At 44.5% G+C, this 15,894-nt stretch overlaps 1 protein-coding gene across 8 annotated transcripts in view; it reads right to left on the bottom strand.

The window, feature by feature from the left end:
- The window catches only part of PITPNM2 (phosphatidylinositol transfer protein membrane associated 2), a 212,014-nt gene extending 200,459 nt beyond the window's left edge, over positions 1 to 11,555 (bottom strand). For all 8 annotated transcript variants that reach the window (XM_054006344.1, XM_054006351.1, XM_054006348.1 and 5 more), the window contains exon 1: positions 11,230 to 11,555. The gene's annotated coding sequence lies outside the window, so the exon portion shown is untranslated. The remainder of the gene's footprint in view (positions 1 to 11,229) is intronic.
- Between the last annotated feature and the right edge of the window lie 4,339 nt (positions 11,556 to 15,894).

The raw sequence follows: 15,894 nt of genomic DNA, 5'->3' as shown, positions 1-15,894 counted from the left end.
CCATGTTTCTCACAATAAAAAACACTGACACTGGTAATTTTAATACTATTCCTGCAGGGGGTGTGTTAGGAAAGGTGGCCTCATTTTGAAAATCAAAAACCAAATTTGAAACGCTCTGTTCTCTGAAGAAGAGCCTGCAACACAGAAAAACTCCAGTGCTTACATGGGGGACATTCTGCTCTCAGTTACATTTCTGCAGCCCTACCGAAATCAACAGGGCTGTATGGTTGTACCAGAGGGAGGGACTTGGCCTCACCAAGGCTTGTGGGGAGGGGAGGGAATGCCATTACTGCCAGAGAGGTTAGCACATGTCCTGGCAGGATAGGTGCAGTACTTTATTTCAAAAAACTAACAATCGGCAGTATCATTCCTAAATGTGGAGAAACCAGCAGAAGGAAGCTGATTCCACAAGAAACTTTAACTGTTCACTGGGGAGAGACAGGGTTCCTCCTCCATAAACTTACAGGCATCGACATCCATGCTGGACACAGGCTAGTTGCAGGGCCCAGTGCTTCTACTCAGTTCCACAGCACTTCCTATGGACTCCCCACTGGGAGGTGCTGGAAACTCCCCTCCAGGGAATATCACATCATGCAACATAAGAGGATGCCGGTGATGTCAACATTATCATATGCAAGAGAATCTCCCTGGGGGTTTAGGAAAAGAGAAATGCCCTCACCATCCATGGAGTCCGAACCCTTTGCCAAGCTTACAGAAGTGCCTTCCACAGGGTCAACGGAAAGGAGAAGCATGTTACAGAACTAGTGCATCTCTGTGGTGAAGTCCACCGTGTATGGTGATTAACTCAGAATGGGAAACAATGTACAAGAGTAAAACATTTTGAACAGCTTTCCTCACAGATTTGCAAGAAAAATCACCACTGTTAAAGATCAGCCCCTAATTCAATACAGCTTTTCCCACTCAGAGCAGCGATGATGCATTTCCAGTGCCCTGGTTCAAATAATATCATTATATGAATCTCTGGCCAAGTAGCTTGTCAAATAGAGCTACCAAAGTATGCAGAGAGTCAAAAACTCATTCTGTTACACTAAACAAACAAACTGATAAAATACACACGAGGCTAGAACAGAGGCTTGCTACATAGGAGCTGCTACTGAAAGGTTAATGCTTCAATTAGGCTTGCCCTAATATGCATTTCTACCTGGCAGTTACTGTGTGTTAAATAAATTCTGTCGTTGAAAAGCCCATTTAGGAGAGTTTACACAAGAGATAGTGAGCTTTAAGAGTCGTTCTGGGTTCACAAAACAGATCGGACACATATTGTAGCCATGCTAAATGCATATTTGGGAACAATTCTTCAAAGTGTTACTTTATAGTGGATACAATTAAAAACAAAATAAGTGTTTACCTTCTGCAATAGTTAAATTAACTGCAGTATTTCATAGTCTAAGCAGGGGGAAAACGGCAGTAAATTCAAATACGATCTTCAAATCTTTGTAAATGTGGCATTTGATACACACACAACTCCTCAAAAAACCCACACACCATGGTGCCTACTGTGCTTCTGTTCATATCATTTATTTAAGTGGGACTATACAATGCACAGGATAGGGGCCCAAATGAGTGATCTGCCAGAACTGCACAACAGAAAAATAGTCTCAGCTTGGTTACATGGGAATATTCATGAGAGTTAGCGTGCACCAAAAGATAGGGCACTGGCTTAGGAGACAGGAGACCTGGGTTCTTTCCCTGGCTTTTTGGCTGACTCACTGTGTGACTTGGACAAACGACTTTACGCTTCGGTGTAAAGATCTGTAAAATGGAGATGATGATACTTCAACCTCCTTTGCAAAGAGCTTTGAGATAGTCAGATAAAGGACATATAGAAGAGGTAAGGGTTATCTAGAGAGAGATAAGCCCTCTGTTTTTCCCACAGCATTTTAAATTCTTGTTTTCAGAGGTATCCACAGTTATTTAGACATTAAACTCTCTCTCCCCTTGTTTCTCACCCTTTCATTCACTTTATTTGCTACTAGAGAGGGGGCAAGTAACAAAGTCTGGGTATGTTCAGGCTAGAATACTAGGAGCCTGACGCCAGGTTGAGAGGCCTACAGAGGGAAGTGTTTCCAGCTGCAGAGTCTGGCTGAGAAATATTTAAAAGAAATTAGGATCCATGTTTCCATCATGCAGGGGGAACAACCGACTCAGTGAAAGGGAAAATTAAACAGCTTGGAAATGCCTACAATTGGTTTTCAACCTGAGATACAGCAAGAAGATGTAAATATTTGGATTTCAATTTAATCTGACACAATAAACATAAAACCATGTTCTATTTCCTTTAAAGAAAAGGGGAAGGGGGAAGAACAACAACATTAAAGTAAGTAAACTGCTCACAGAGAAAAATCATTCTACATTGTTCCTTTTCCCTAAAAGGAGGCCCCTTAGATTACCTAAAACTATTGAGCTTAAAAAAAAAATCATAACAGAAATTCACACCCCATTTTGTGCCTTTCTGTGACAGAAGGCAAAAAAGAAAAATCATAATCTATTAATTCCAAGCTCCTAGCAACTTTGTTGGAAGCAGGAGTGGAACCTGAGCGTAAACTCACAAGGGCACAACAGAATTCTTTACCTCTTCAGAGATAGTCACAGCCCTGCCAGCTTTCCCAAGAAGTCATAATTCATTGGCTTCAATTCAAAATGAGCTGACAGAAGAGTGACGCACTTAGCCCCAAACCAGATTTCTGATGACCAGGGCTGGCTCCAGGCACCAGCTGAGTAAGCTGGTGCTTGGGGCGGCAGATTGTTGGAGGCAGCATTCTGCCCAATCCTAGGGCAGTACGGCTGCTTTTTGTTGATGTTCTTGTTCTGCTCCGGCTGCCCTGTAGGGAGCGGCAGCGTGGAGAACCAGAGCACCCTGCAGGGCAGTCCTCTTCCTTCCCTCCCCGCCGACCAGAGCCCTCGCGGCAGGAGGCGGCACAGCGGGAGGGGCCGCGTGGCAGTGCCCCTGCTGTAGCCCTGGCCACCCCCTTCTCTCTCTCTCCCGCCCACTCCCTCCCCCCCACAGCCGGTCCCCCTGCACCTGCGCTCCAGCCACGCCGCAGGTTTTTGTGGTTTTTTTTGCTTTGCTGTTCTGGCCGCCCCGTTTTTTTGTTGTTTTTTTTTTTTTTGCTTGGGGTGGCCAAAAAGCCAGAGCTGATGACTAACCAATTCGAGACACATTGTGTAAGCTGAACAGTAGTGATCCACAGCTGTACTATAAAAACCCGCAATCCCCCCATATCCTTTTAAAGCACTTAATAGAATTAAATCCTTATGATATGTCCAACACCCTGCAAGGACCTGACTCTTCCTATACCTCTTGGGATAACGAGGCCTTTCCAGTGGCTCTTGACAATGAAGTGCTAAGGTATGTCAAGGTCCTCCATATGCTTGTACTGTTACACATGCCCACTTTCTAAGCAGGGCATTGCACTGTTGGAAGAGAATGCCTTTTGAGGACATGGTTGTATGGGTTAAATCAGATAATTTGCTTGACCTAGTAGCTAAGGATTAGTTCTGTAAGCACCAGCAATCCAAACAAATTATAGTCAGCTTTTCTATCCATCAAATTAGTTGCACTCACCATGACAAATTAAAAACTTTAAACCATTAACTCACTATTGTCTTTTATAACCTCTCCTGACGGTACAAGAATGCTGGGATGCGCCTTTCTAGATTGCTACAGCACACCATTTAGGACATTAGCCAATTCTCTGCCCTTTTCCCCTGGTCACCTAGGCTTATAAATTGGCTATAAAAATTCACTCCAAGCAGGAATCTGATGTACATGGTCTCAGCTAGGGAGCTAAGCTGCTAAGTCACTCTGGTGGGGGAATAGTTAGTGGTGAATCATCATTGCTTATCTTATTCAAGGTCTCTCTCCAAGCTGCCTAAGTGCTGTTCCTTCCCTGTGCACATAACGGTTATAAAGTCTCCTGTGAGTACTCTCATGGCCCTTACTGAGCACAGCTGTCTAAACAGCATGCAAAACCAAATGGAATCTGTGTAACTCTTCCAAAACTATCCAGGATACCCGACTCCTTACATTTTTCTCATTGCTGGGCATCTCACTGTCCACAAGGTTGAGGATTCCTGATCTTATAGCTTTGTCGGACTCAACTGAGCAAAACATTTTGGCTGCTGCATCAAAGCTGGAATACGGTCCAGAAGCAGTTCATTTGGAACCCCTGAGCTGCAACTGAGTTGGGAAGAGATGCAAAAACTGAAGTCCTAATGACACATGGTCATTAAAAGATCCTACTGCTCTTTTATAAGAGCACGGGTAACCTTGGCCTGCTGCCCATATCCCAGCTCAGACAATTACATTCTACCCACAGTCTTACTGGCTAAAATATTCTTTGTCAATTCCTGTCCTCAACTGTTTTGTTGCTGAACACTCTCATACACCTGACATGCCCATCCCAGGAGGCAGCTGCAACTTAGCGGCAGGGGAAGCGATACTCATGCATCCCATTCCAAACATAAAGAGGTGTTGTGCGGCACAGTGGTTAGTCAACATTCATGAAATCCCTCAGGATCCTTAGATGAAATGGCATCGTACACCAGCAATGCCAGCTATTACTGTTACACAGCATCCCTCCCTGCTCTCCTTTATGAAGATTTACAAATAACTGGATTCATTGGCAGATTAGCCACTGCCCCATTTCGCCCAGCATGGGGGGCGGGTGGGCAGAGCGGGGAAAGCCCCCACACCCCGACCCACTCCCCAGCAAGAGTGCCGAGGGTGGGGAGGTACTTCAGGCGGAAGGGATGGGGCCCCCATTTGCTCTGGTCCAGGGCCCCACAAAACCCTAATCCACCCCTGACTGGACTGTATGGAGAAGAGCACCAGGCAATGAGGCTCAGTCCTAAAAGAGGCCTTCATTCAAAGTCAGAAATATCTTCCTGCATGGATTTCCTCAGGTATCCCCAAGTATTCTCCAGGGGTTGTTTTAGCTCTAAGTTTATTGGATTCTTCCTACTTTTCATTAATGGAGCTTGCAAACACATTTTCAATCTCAGTTACCTTTTTCTCTGTGGCACATTCCTTCACTATTTATCCTCTGACAAAGAGAATCCTTCCATCCTCCTCTCTGGGTGAAATCTGTCATTGTGCAGAGGGTGATCACCAGGGCTCCAAACCACTTAACCCTGTAGACCTTTGTCCCCTGCAGAATGGAAAGGAGATTTGACTCCTGACACCTGTAGATCTTAGGTGATACACAGAAGCCAGGATCATCCGTGATAAGATCGGGTGTATTTTCACACTGTTTCCCAGTTCCCTCAGTGCAACTCACTGAAGAGTCACTATTCAGATAGTTACACATATTAACCTCATTGCCCATGTTACTAATAGTTTATACGCAGAATTTTCAGGAGCTCTTCTCCCTGACTTAACACCCCTATTGGGTAAAACTCCTGTTGATTTTCAAGGGAGCCGAGCAAGGCTGATGCGAAGTATTTTTGAAAATCCCACCTTACATTATTAAGATTGAAATAATTTTCCAAACATTTATTGTTCACTATTTATGTTGTTTGTTTACAATTGGCACCACACTTAACTTAGACACTGAAACTGGACTACTCAGATACACTTTGGGTTTATAAAAAGTTTCAATTTCAGATTCTCTTGCCCTAGTACAATGATTCCCAACATTGCCTGGGAAAAGTTATAAACAAATGCAGGTTTAATTTTATTCTCTCCACCCTAGCCTCCCTCAGTTTCATAACTATATTTCTATTCATACTGGGATTTGCAAAACACTTGTTTGTTTGTTTACAAAACCTGAAATCTGGGCCTGAAAAACAGTCTTGCACTAATTTTTGCTTTTTTAAATAGAAACACTGATTGCACTCCTTCTCTTTACAAATCACCTTCAAAATAAATTAGAAGAAGAAAAATTAACCATTTTCTCTAATTTGTGAATTTAAGACAATTCAAATAAGAAAAATGCATTTTTGATAGAAAACTTAAAAGGGAAAGTGACAGGTTAAGAAATATTTCCTAGTGGATTGTACTGGTCCTAGAACACATTATTGCATTCTCACAAATTCACAGTAATGAGTCATGCTAGATTCAGAAAAAAATAAATAGCAGCTACCACTCTACACTATAAAGAGCACCATTTTACTCTACAGCTCTTGAATCAGGCCCTCACATAACAGTTTGTTAAAATATATAGTGTGGCTAATTAGCTATGAGATTATGTCAATATCACAATAAATAGGACAGGTTTTTTTTTTTCTTACTGAAGTGTGTAAATTCCAAAAAAAACTGTTTGGGGCAGTTGAATGAGCCTTTTAAAAAATTAGCTTACCTGGAAGATGTGATGCTGCATTAGAGAAAACTCTCAGAAGCAATACAGATTTCAAATTAAAAAGGCAAATCAATAAAATAATTAAACCCCAAAACATCCCACTTTCACTTGCAAATTTTTAGCATCTCTCAACAGGCTAAAACACAGTCTTTCTAAATTGGTTGTTAACTAAAATTAGCAGACGCATAAAACTCCCACATACCAGATGCCAGTTCACAATAAACGTTTGGGCTGTTCGATGCACAACACTGAAGACATTCAAATATGCTGTCCGAAGCAAATCCAAAATAACAGGGATATTGTATCAGAAAGTATTGTTTTGGTGAAAGATGCCCATTAAATAAACTACCATCCAAAAAATCACTCTCTGAGGTCTTCATTCTGCTCTCACTAACCGAGGTGTAAATCAGGATTAAGTCTGCTGAAGTCATTAGAGTTATTCTTGTGAAAAGTTACTGTAAATAAGAGGAGATTTCGGATCAGAGTGCATTAAGACTGAACAATCCACCTCTACTCAGCAAAACAGTTAAAGCACGTGCTTAAGTTTCAATGGTTTCAGTTTTCAGAGTGGTAGCCATATTAGTCTGTATCAGCAAAAACAACGAGGAGTCCTTACGGCACCTTAGAGACTAACACATTTATTTGGGCAGAAGCTTTCATGGGCTAGAATTCCTCGTTAGTTTTTTTAATGGTTTCAGTGAGACTTAAGCACATAAATGTTTTGCTGAATTGGAGCCCAACAGTTGATCCAAAGCCTACTGAAGTCAACGAAAAGGCTCTCCATTAACCTCAGCTGGCTTTGGATCAGGTCCTAAATTAGGCAACATTTTCTCATCCACGCACCTAGACATACTTTGCCACCTTTTCATGTTCCAAGGTACTTTTAAAGATATGAGATAGTTGTTTATTTACATCATTATTGTTTCTTGAACACAGATGCAAAAAAGTTATATTAAAAAGATGAACAGCTGCTACCATATGCTGTTTAAATGGCCACAAAAAGCATCTAAGGGGCCATAAAGGGAATAGTAAGGGAATTAAAAACAATTTTTATTCATGCAGATGGCCTAGCATACGTACATTCATTAAGCTGGTATCAACCATGCTTTAATTAAAAGTTAGTTATGGAAACTTAAATATGATTAATGCAAATTAACATCCTAACAGGAGTCTGCTCTATCTATCAAAGGTAAGACACGTAACAAGCCACATTTTTAACCCCTAAGCCTCAGTCATTTGCTCACATCTCTTTTTCTCTCTCTCTCTTTGAGATGCTATAATGATCAGAATACATGAACAGTATTGTAAAGAAGCATTGCAACGTAGAACCGCAAGAGAGGACTGGTCTGTGGCCATTCTTCTGTCATGCTTAGCTATTCTTCACTTTATATTTCATGCTAAGGATTTTCAGCCATCAAGCAACTCAGGGACAAGCCCATGAACTGGTCAAACATTAAAATAACCAGCCGTACAAAGATCAATTGAACATATCAGGCATGAGGTCTGTGAAAGGACAGAACGGTGCACTCCCAACAGCCTCCTATTCAAGAGTGGAAAAATCACTTAGAAGCTAGTGTTGTGTTTTGTAATATAATCAATCTTCTTCTATTACTCAGGGGCACAAACCAGACATGGTAGAAACAAACATGATAAAAATATTCCAGAGAATCAAGGATCGGGGGCAGAAACGGGGGTTATCAAGCAATAAAGGGAGAGGGAATTTTATGAGTCCACATTATTCAAATATGAAATCAAGTCAGTGCATACTAATTACTAACCCCTGTGCTTACAAAGACTGCACAGTCCCACTGACTTTAATGGGACTACTCACATACTTGGAGTCGAGCACATGCATCAATTTACATTTTATTGCACTGTACTGCAAAACCAAGACACTTGGAATGGAATCTACAGAGTTGGAATCAGTGATGCCAAAGAAGAATGAAATGAAATCAGCCCATCTTCAGGAGGCAGCATGGGCCTCTGGAGAGGGCACTGAACTAGGAGACCAGAGACTGGGGTTCTATTCCCAGTACTGCCATGGATGTGTGGCACAATCTTGAGCAAGTCAGCTGTGCTCTGTTTCCCTAACTATGGATAGTAATGTCTTAGCCTCCTTTGTGAGCTATGGATAAACAGCACTCTATAAAGCATCATTATTGATGCTGCCAGACCATACCAGTGCAGTGCCATGGGCTCTCCATGGGGAGCTTATACACACGCAGCTCCAGAACCCAGTCCAAAAGCGCTCTAGGCTGTCAGAGAATACTGAAAATTCAGTCCTCATAATCCTTGCAGGTGGATGGAGGAGCAGCCAGCATCTCTCTTTAGGGCCTCTTTGCAAAAAGTAGCATGGAGGTGCTTTCCCCTCCCTCCAAGCAGATGCTCCAACACCCGAATAACCAGAGAATCCCCCTGAAAGGGGAAGTCCCTTCCACCTCTCTTCCCAGAGGGGAAAGCCAAGTCAGACTGCAGAGGGAATAGCTTGGGACAAAGCTGCTTAAATTGCAGCAAGGGAGATTTAGGTTACATATTAGGAAAAACTTCCTAACTGTCAGGGTAGTTAAGCACTGGAACAAATTACCTATGGAGGTTATGGATTCTTTTGTCATTGGAGATTTTTAAGGTTAGACAAACACTTGTCAGGAATGTCTAGATAATAATTAGTCCTTCCTCAGTGCTGGGGACTGGACAAGATCAACTGAGGTCCCTTCCAGTCCTACATTTCTATTATTCTATCTGGTGACTCTTTTATAGATTACATCAGCAGTTCTCAAACTGTGGGTCGGGACCCCAAAGAGGGTCATGACCCCATTTTAATGAGGTTGCCAGGGCAGGCATTAGACTTATTGGGGCCCAGAGCCGGGAGTGAAGCCCGAGCCCCATCACCTGGGGATAAAGCTGAAGACCGAGCTCCACCACCCAGGGCCAAAGCCAAAGCCCAAGGGCTTCAGCCAGGGCTGGCGGGGCTCAGATTACAGGCCTCCCAACTGGGGCTGAAGCCGATGGGCTTTGGCCTCTGCACCAGGAACAGCGGGGCCTGGACGGGCTCAGGCTTCGGTTCCTCCTCCTGGGGTCATGTAGTACTTTTTGTTGTCAGAAGGGGGTTGCGGTGCAATGAAGTTTGAGAACCCCTGGATTATGTGAACCCAGCTGGTGGTCACAGCTCCATTTCAATTTGAAAAGTGCCCTTGTCCTGAAAATCAGCCCACTAGCTGGGGACCTTCAACAGAGAGATTAGAACTGAAATGGGATTGAGACAGATCTGCCCTTCCATCCCTAGAAGTGATCCAGCCAAGTCAGAGTTGACAAGTGTCACAGGGCAGCTTGAGGGAAGCTTGTGCTGCCACAGCCTGTGCTGTACCTGCTCTGGGGATGTACAGAGTGAAGTCTCCAGGGATGCAAATCTGACACCTTTGGTAGGGCTAAATTCACTTACAAAAAAATCCAAACCAAATCAAACACCTAACCTTCAAGTCATGAGTTTAAGATTATGGTCAAAGGTAAATAAATCACATGCTTATAATAAATTTTAGCATTAAAATTATATGACCCTTAAAGTCTAGCAGAGTGGTATCCCTGAAGCCCAGCAATATTTCATACACATCAAGTACATGAACTACCTAACATGTTCCATCTGCTGGTTTGAAACAAGAGACAGGTACACCTGCTACCTCATATTTTCAAACACAAACATCTCCTCAGACATTATATTCAAATTACAGCCTAAAATTAAGAGGCAAGCCACTCTGCACAAGTAGCCAGCCAAGCAAGAAAAAGCCACATTTAGGATATTTATGGGTTATTTTAACTAGATCATGAGCAGTTCATCTTTTCTGTAAAACCGCATTGTTATTGCTGCAGCTCTTAGATTTGTTGTAATATAATGAAAATAGTCTGTCTTTTCTACCATGCCACCTCATTTACATAGGAAACTTTTTGCTAGCAAAACACCCTGTTTGCCACAGGGCAGGTTAAAACACAGAAGAGTTCTAGCAATACTTAGTTGGAAAGAGCAAGTGACTTGTATTATTCTTCCAGCCTGCTCTCACCGTGCATTACCAGCCCTGTGTTGCTAACTATAGCACCCGAAAAAATCCACGTGAGAAAGCCTGTCAGTGCAAACAACAAAACAATGTTGTCTCTAGGATAGACGTGTCCATGCCTCAAGTACATGTAAAAGAAAAACAGCCCCCTCCAATCTCTCGGAAAGGTTTCTTTGTAGTAATAACAAACACGGGACTGGATCTGCGGGCACAGAAGTGACCATTAATGCATGGGTCTGGGCAGCAGCTCGAAGACGTTGTTTCTTAGCAACACAGGGAGCAGGGAGCTTTGCCATCCACACTTCGGTGGTGCTAATAAAACAGACCTGACCAGCTTGAAAAAAGGGGGGGGGGGCATTTTAAAATGTATCTCCCCCCGTCCCCCGAAACCGCTGGTGAAAGGCGAAACTCGCTCCCTGCAGGGACCCCCACTCTCGCCCACGTAACTGAGCCGAAGGGGGGACACTCATCCCGCCCCACTCCCGGGTCAGTGGGGTTTGGAGCCCAGAGGAGACGGATGTTATTGCCCCCGGGAGCGATGCCCAGCCGGGGGCCTGTCTAGCCACCTGCTGCCCCCTGCACTATCCCGCCGCTGTCCAGGCTGGGGGCTGAGCCCACAGCCCCTGCGGACCCGCCCGGGTCCCAGCCCAGAGCCTGCGCCACACGCCCCTCCAGCCACCACAGCCAGGCCGGCCCCCGCGCTGGCGGGCGCCCCCCTCAGAACAGCCGCGTCGCCACGGGGCCGCCCGCCCCCTCCGGCTCCCGCGGACTAGGCCGGCCCCGGCGCCCCCCTCCCGCCGGGACGAGGGGCCCCCGCGCGCAGCAGCGCCTGCCCTGGGAGGCGGCTCCTTCCCCCCACGCACCGGCTGCGGCCCCAGCGCTCGCTCGGCGGCTGCTGCTGCTGCTCTCCCCGGCTACCAGGAGCGGGCTGCCGACCTGCCCGCTTCCCTCTCGCATAATCCCCGGCGAGGGCGGGCAGGGCAGCGGGGCTCCGCGGTGCCGCTGGCCAGGGGGGAGCTGCCGCGGCAATCCCCGGGCTCCCGGCGCGGCTGGGCGGCTGCCTGGCAGGTCTCTTGCCGCGGCTGTGGCGGGAGGAGGGGCGCCCCGGCTCTCCCTCTGCCCCTCGGCAGCGACACGGACCCGGCTGGCAGCCTCCTCTCCCGGCGCGAGCCTTGCCCACTGCTGCAGAGCGCGGCCACTTCCTTCCCCGGCTCGCAGGCATTCCCTCACTCTCGGCACCCGGAGCACCAGGGGACAGCCAGGCGGGGTGCGCCCCCCTCCGGCCGCGGCGGGGTACAGCAGCTCCGGCCGGGCAGGGGCCACCTGGGAGCTGCACCCCCGGGCTCTGAGCTGCTGAGGGTGGCAGGGGCTCGGGTGAGGCTGGCGGGAAAACCCCAGCACCGGCTCACTGGTGCTTTACAGAGGTGGGGCGAGAGGCCGGGAAATCTCCCCCTTCCAAACTAGCTGTTCCCTGGGACTAAACTCCAGAACTTTCCGGGCCCCAGCCACAGGGGATGAAGGCAGGTGCAACGGTATAGGGTTAGGGTAAGGAATAATAATACACTTAGATTGCACGCTGCAGGGCTAGATCTCTACCTGCGTTACAAAGCGAGGGAAGTCAGCATCTTTATCCCCATTTCTCAGATGCAAAACTGAGGTATCCAGAAGTCAACTGACTTCCCCAAGGGGGCACAGTGAGTTAATGGCAGAGTCTGGAATGGATCCCACCTCGCCTAAATCTCAGATCCATAAATGGAAGTTTGTCTTGCACAGTGTACACACAATAGCCCTGTTTCTTATGGCACATCTGTACAGGGAGTACCTCATGCTAATAATGCCAGTGCGTTTGGGGATTTAGGAAACACCTTTACCATGGTCCTATTGCTATGGTCATTGCTGGGATCAATGGCTTTAGGGCCATATCCCAGTGCAAGGCAGAGTGCATTGAGGGCTGGATGTAGGGAAAGTAGCTGCCAGGCTTGGAACTTCTCATCCACACTAAAAAGAAACCAGGTCAGCTGGATTCAAGTGAAAGACCTCAGCTCATGCATTGCAACCCCCACCTAGCACAACAAATATTGGTAAAACTCCTCAGATGACTGCTGGGTGTGGGTGCAAGGCACCAGTCATCATCACCATCTCAAAATATGAAGATAGGGCTTCACTAACCCATATGATCTCTGTCTCAAAATGTTCATTCACTTCTTAGGCCAGGAAAGATCCCCCATTACCCCTTGATAGATATAATGCAACATGTTAATTACTTGAGTCTGCATCTAGGAGACCTGTGTGTGGCTTTTCTAGAATTGCACAAATCAGTGTTTTAAGTCTGGTTTGACAATGCTTGCCTATATCATCTGCATGCTAATTTCCATCCCATGATAATGGGGCTTAAAATTAACTTGAAATTAACAAGCAACTGATAAGCTGCATCCTATAAGCTCTCCTTTACTGATTTTTCTTTCACATTACCTTTTCATCACATGCGAGGGTTGGAACTTAATGGCCAGAATTAGGAAGCCTAACATTTTCATTTAATTTGACCTCCCACCAGATCCGCTCTCCTTTAAATTCTCAGCACCCCAGCCCTGTTACAATTTCAACACAGTGATTGATTCTGAGATACATAGCAAGACTAGAGCAGCACTGACTACTCTTACAGCTTTGCTCACTAACAAGATTGGATAAAAGCAAAAAAAAAAAAAAATACAGTGATCTATAGTGGTTTGAAGCCGAAGTAACCAGATTCCTTACATATTTTAAAAATTACATCATTAGTTATTGTGTATTTAAAATATATCATGTGAGTTCTTCTATCACACAACTATACAACACTGTCTACCAATTTGCAGAGCTCCGAGACACACATTGAATTACATATAAAGTCATTAGCCTTATCCACATAATTGCACTATCAACACACTGAACTTTCTTCTTTATCTGCAGCATGTTCAGGATCTTTGTTCGCACTGTCAAAGCCTTACACGTATCTCACCACTGCCCTCTTATCCTCCAATTTCATTCCCTATTAACATTCCTATCCTCTCTCCTTACTGCTCCTTTCAGCTTTTCCACTAAATTCCCAAAATTGGCCTCCTACCCAAATGTAGTATCTCCCAATTCTTGTCCAGTGCCCTTCATCTCCTCCTTAAAACCCATTCCTCCAAACCTCGCCTCCAATGAGCTCATCTGCTGCTGTCTTATGCCCCAACTCTTGTTTCTCTGTTAGATTATAAATACTTTAAAGCAGGGACCTTGTCTCTTTATTTGCTTTGCAAAGTTCCTGTCCACAGTTACACTATACACTGCTATATAAATAACTGAAACCAGCTAAGTGCAACCAGCTAAGTTAAGGAAGTACTACTGAAGTAACAAAACTCCCCACCTGAGGGTCAGGAAATGAGATAGACAATTTTATACAACTCCAGACCTGTTGTCTTTGTTTTAAATTTTTTTCCCCGTTTATTTTTCAGCACATCTCAGTGATTTAGTTCATAGAATAATCTTAACTATACTTATCAGAGCAGGGATGTTGGTCAGTCAGTTGGTCTGGAGATAACTTAACTGATCTGCCTCTCTCTTCACTTTACCATAATGCTGTAACTTGGGCAACAAATTAAAGCAGGATCCAGCAATGGAAGAGATTTACACCGCAGAGCTGTCTACGAGAAAACTCACAGAAAAGACTGACACACACAAAAGTGGTGATTCCTAGTTAATTTCCTATCCTCCGACGCATAGAAGTGCCATAGGAATTGGGAGGAATTGCGAAGGGAAAAGGGCATACTTGGAAAGAGCATAAATATGTTCGAGCCTGTTCAAAATATAATTTGGCCCTCAGCACAGAATGAGATTTAAATCTGTGTTAAAGGAAAGCCATTTTACAACTGTACATTTAAAAATCTAATTTAAAGGAACACCATTCAGAAATGTCAGCTGCAATAACAGATACAGTTTCAAAAGCAGCCACTGATTTTGGGTGCGCCTATTTCTTGGTTCCCAGTTTAAGACACCGTTGGCCTGATTGTCAGAAGTGCTCAACATCTAGATTTCCCACTGACTTAATTTGGAGATGCAGGTTCTCAGCACTTCTGAAAATCAGGTATGAGGTGTCTTAAGTAGGGCACCCAAAATCAGTGATATTTTGAAAATGTTGGACCATCACTTTGTGTTCTCATACTGCTGAGAAAAACTAACAGAAATAGCTCAGAAAGCCTGAGCTAATGGGAGGTTACTTTCAGACAGAAATTATATAAACTCACTTTAATGATTCTTCTTTCCGGATGTCAACAAATGACCGTAATAAAAAGGGAACGGCACCAAAGAGGGTAGGATGGAGGTAAATTTAGGTCTAAAATGAAGGGTAGTGCAGCAATAATGGAATAGCTGAAAGTGGAAACCAGTAAGTATATCAATTATCCAAGGAAAATTGGTTCTTCTGATAACGGAGGGAAGAGAACAGATTTGTAAACAAGAAAAAGCACTTAAGACAATGTGAAGACTGAAGCCCTGTTTTAATTCCCAAGCGTAAACTTATCCAGTAATGGACTGCTTGCGAGAAACCCTCCAGGCTGAATTATACATTTGAAGGCATTAGAGCAAGCACCCTACGATAATTCAAAATTGTTGCAACACCATTCCTTGTGAGTGGCATTGCAGCTGGTTGGAGGCTGAGATTCTTATTCTCTTTAGGTATTTTGAATCCAATCTACAAATCAGAATATAAAATGCCCAGAAGACTAGTCTTAGTCTATGTTAAATCAGAGGGAGAATATTCCACCACCTGAGCTCCCCCTCACTGACATATTCAGTCCCCCTTCCAATCTTCCATTGGCAAAGTTAAGGCTGCAGAGTGTGAGAGCGTGTGTGTGTGTGCGCGCACACGTGTGCAGGAACAAATAGGGAAGGTTCTTTAGAGAATTAGGTTTTAAAGCATTGAGTAATGTTAGAATCAAACTTGCACAAGCTGCCTTTATGCCAGTGACCCTGCCCTTTCTGTTGCAAAGTAATCATATTGTTGATATCTTTAACCATAACAGAATTTGAAACAGATGATATGGTTAAAACCTAGATTATCACTGGGTAATATCCCTAAACCTAGTATTATTCTTGGGCAGCAGAAAATAATCTAATTAAATGTTTATTATTAAAATACAAAACTGAAATATTAGGTATACACCTTTGTAATTCAGTAATGTCCCACCTAGAAATACATATTATTCACCACTACAAAATTTGTAAGTGTAAAAGGCTGATTTTATTTTTTAATGTGTGATGGGCGGGTCATGGCAAGACAATAAGTGGACAACCCACGTCAGTGACTGGATCCCCAGAGACCACAAGCAATCACCCGGCAGACTGAAAATGCGCCGGGCCGATCCCATGACAAAACTCTTTGGCCAGAAATGAAAAGAATAAGCTTGCAACAAAAAGGAATGGTGTGGCGTCAACTTGCGTTTGTGGAGGGATGGACGAGGACAAGCCCAGACAAAGGCAACAAAGGTGAACATAACTGTGATTGGAATGGG

This window comes from Malaclemys terrapin, chromosome 16 (genome assembly GCF_027887155.1).
Source record: "Malaclemys terrapin pileata isolate rMalTer1 chromosome 16, rMalTer1.hap1, whole genome shotgun sequence".
Classification (NCBI taxonomy): Eukaryota; Metazoa; Chordata; order Testudines; family Emydidae; genus Malaclemys; species Malaclemys terrapin.
This window is presented reverse-complemented; position numbering and strand designations above follow the sequence as displayed.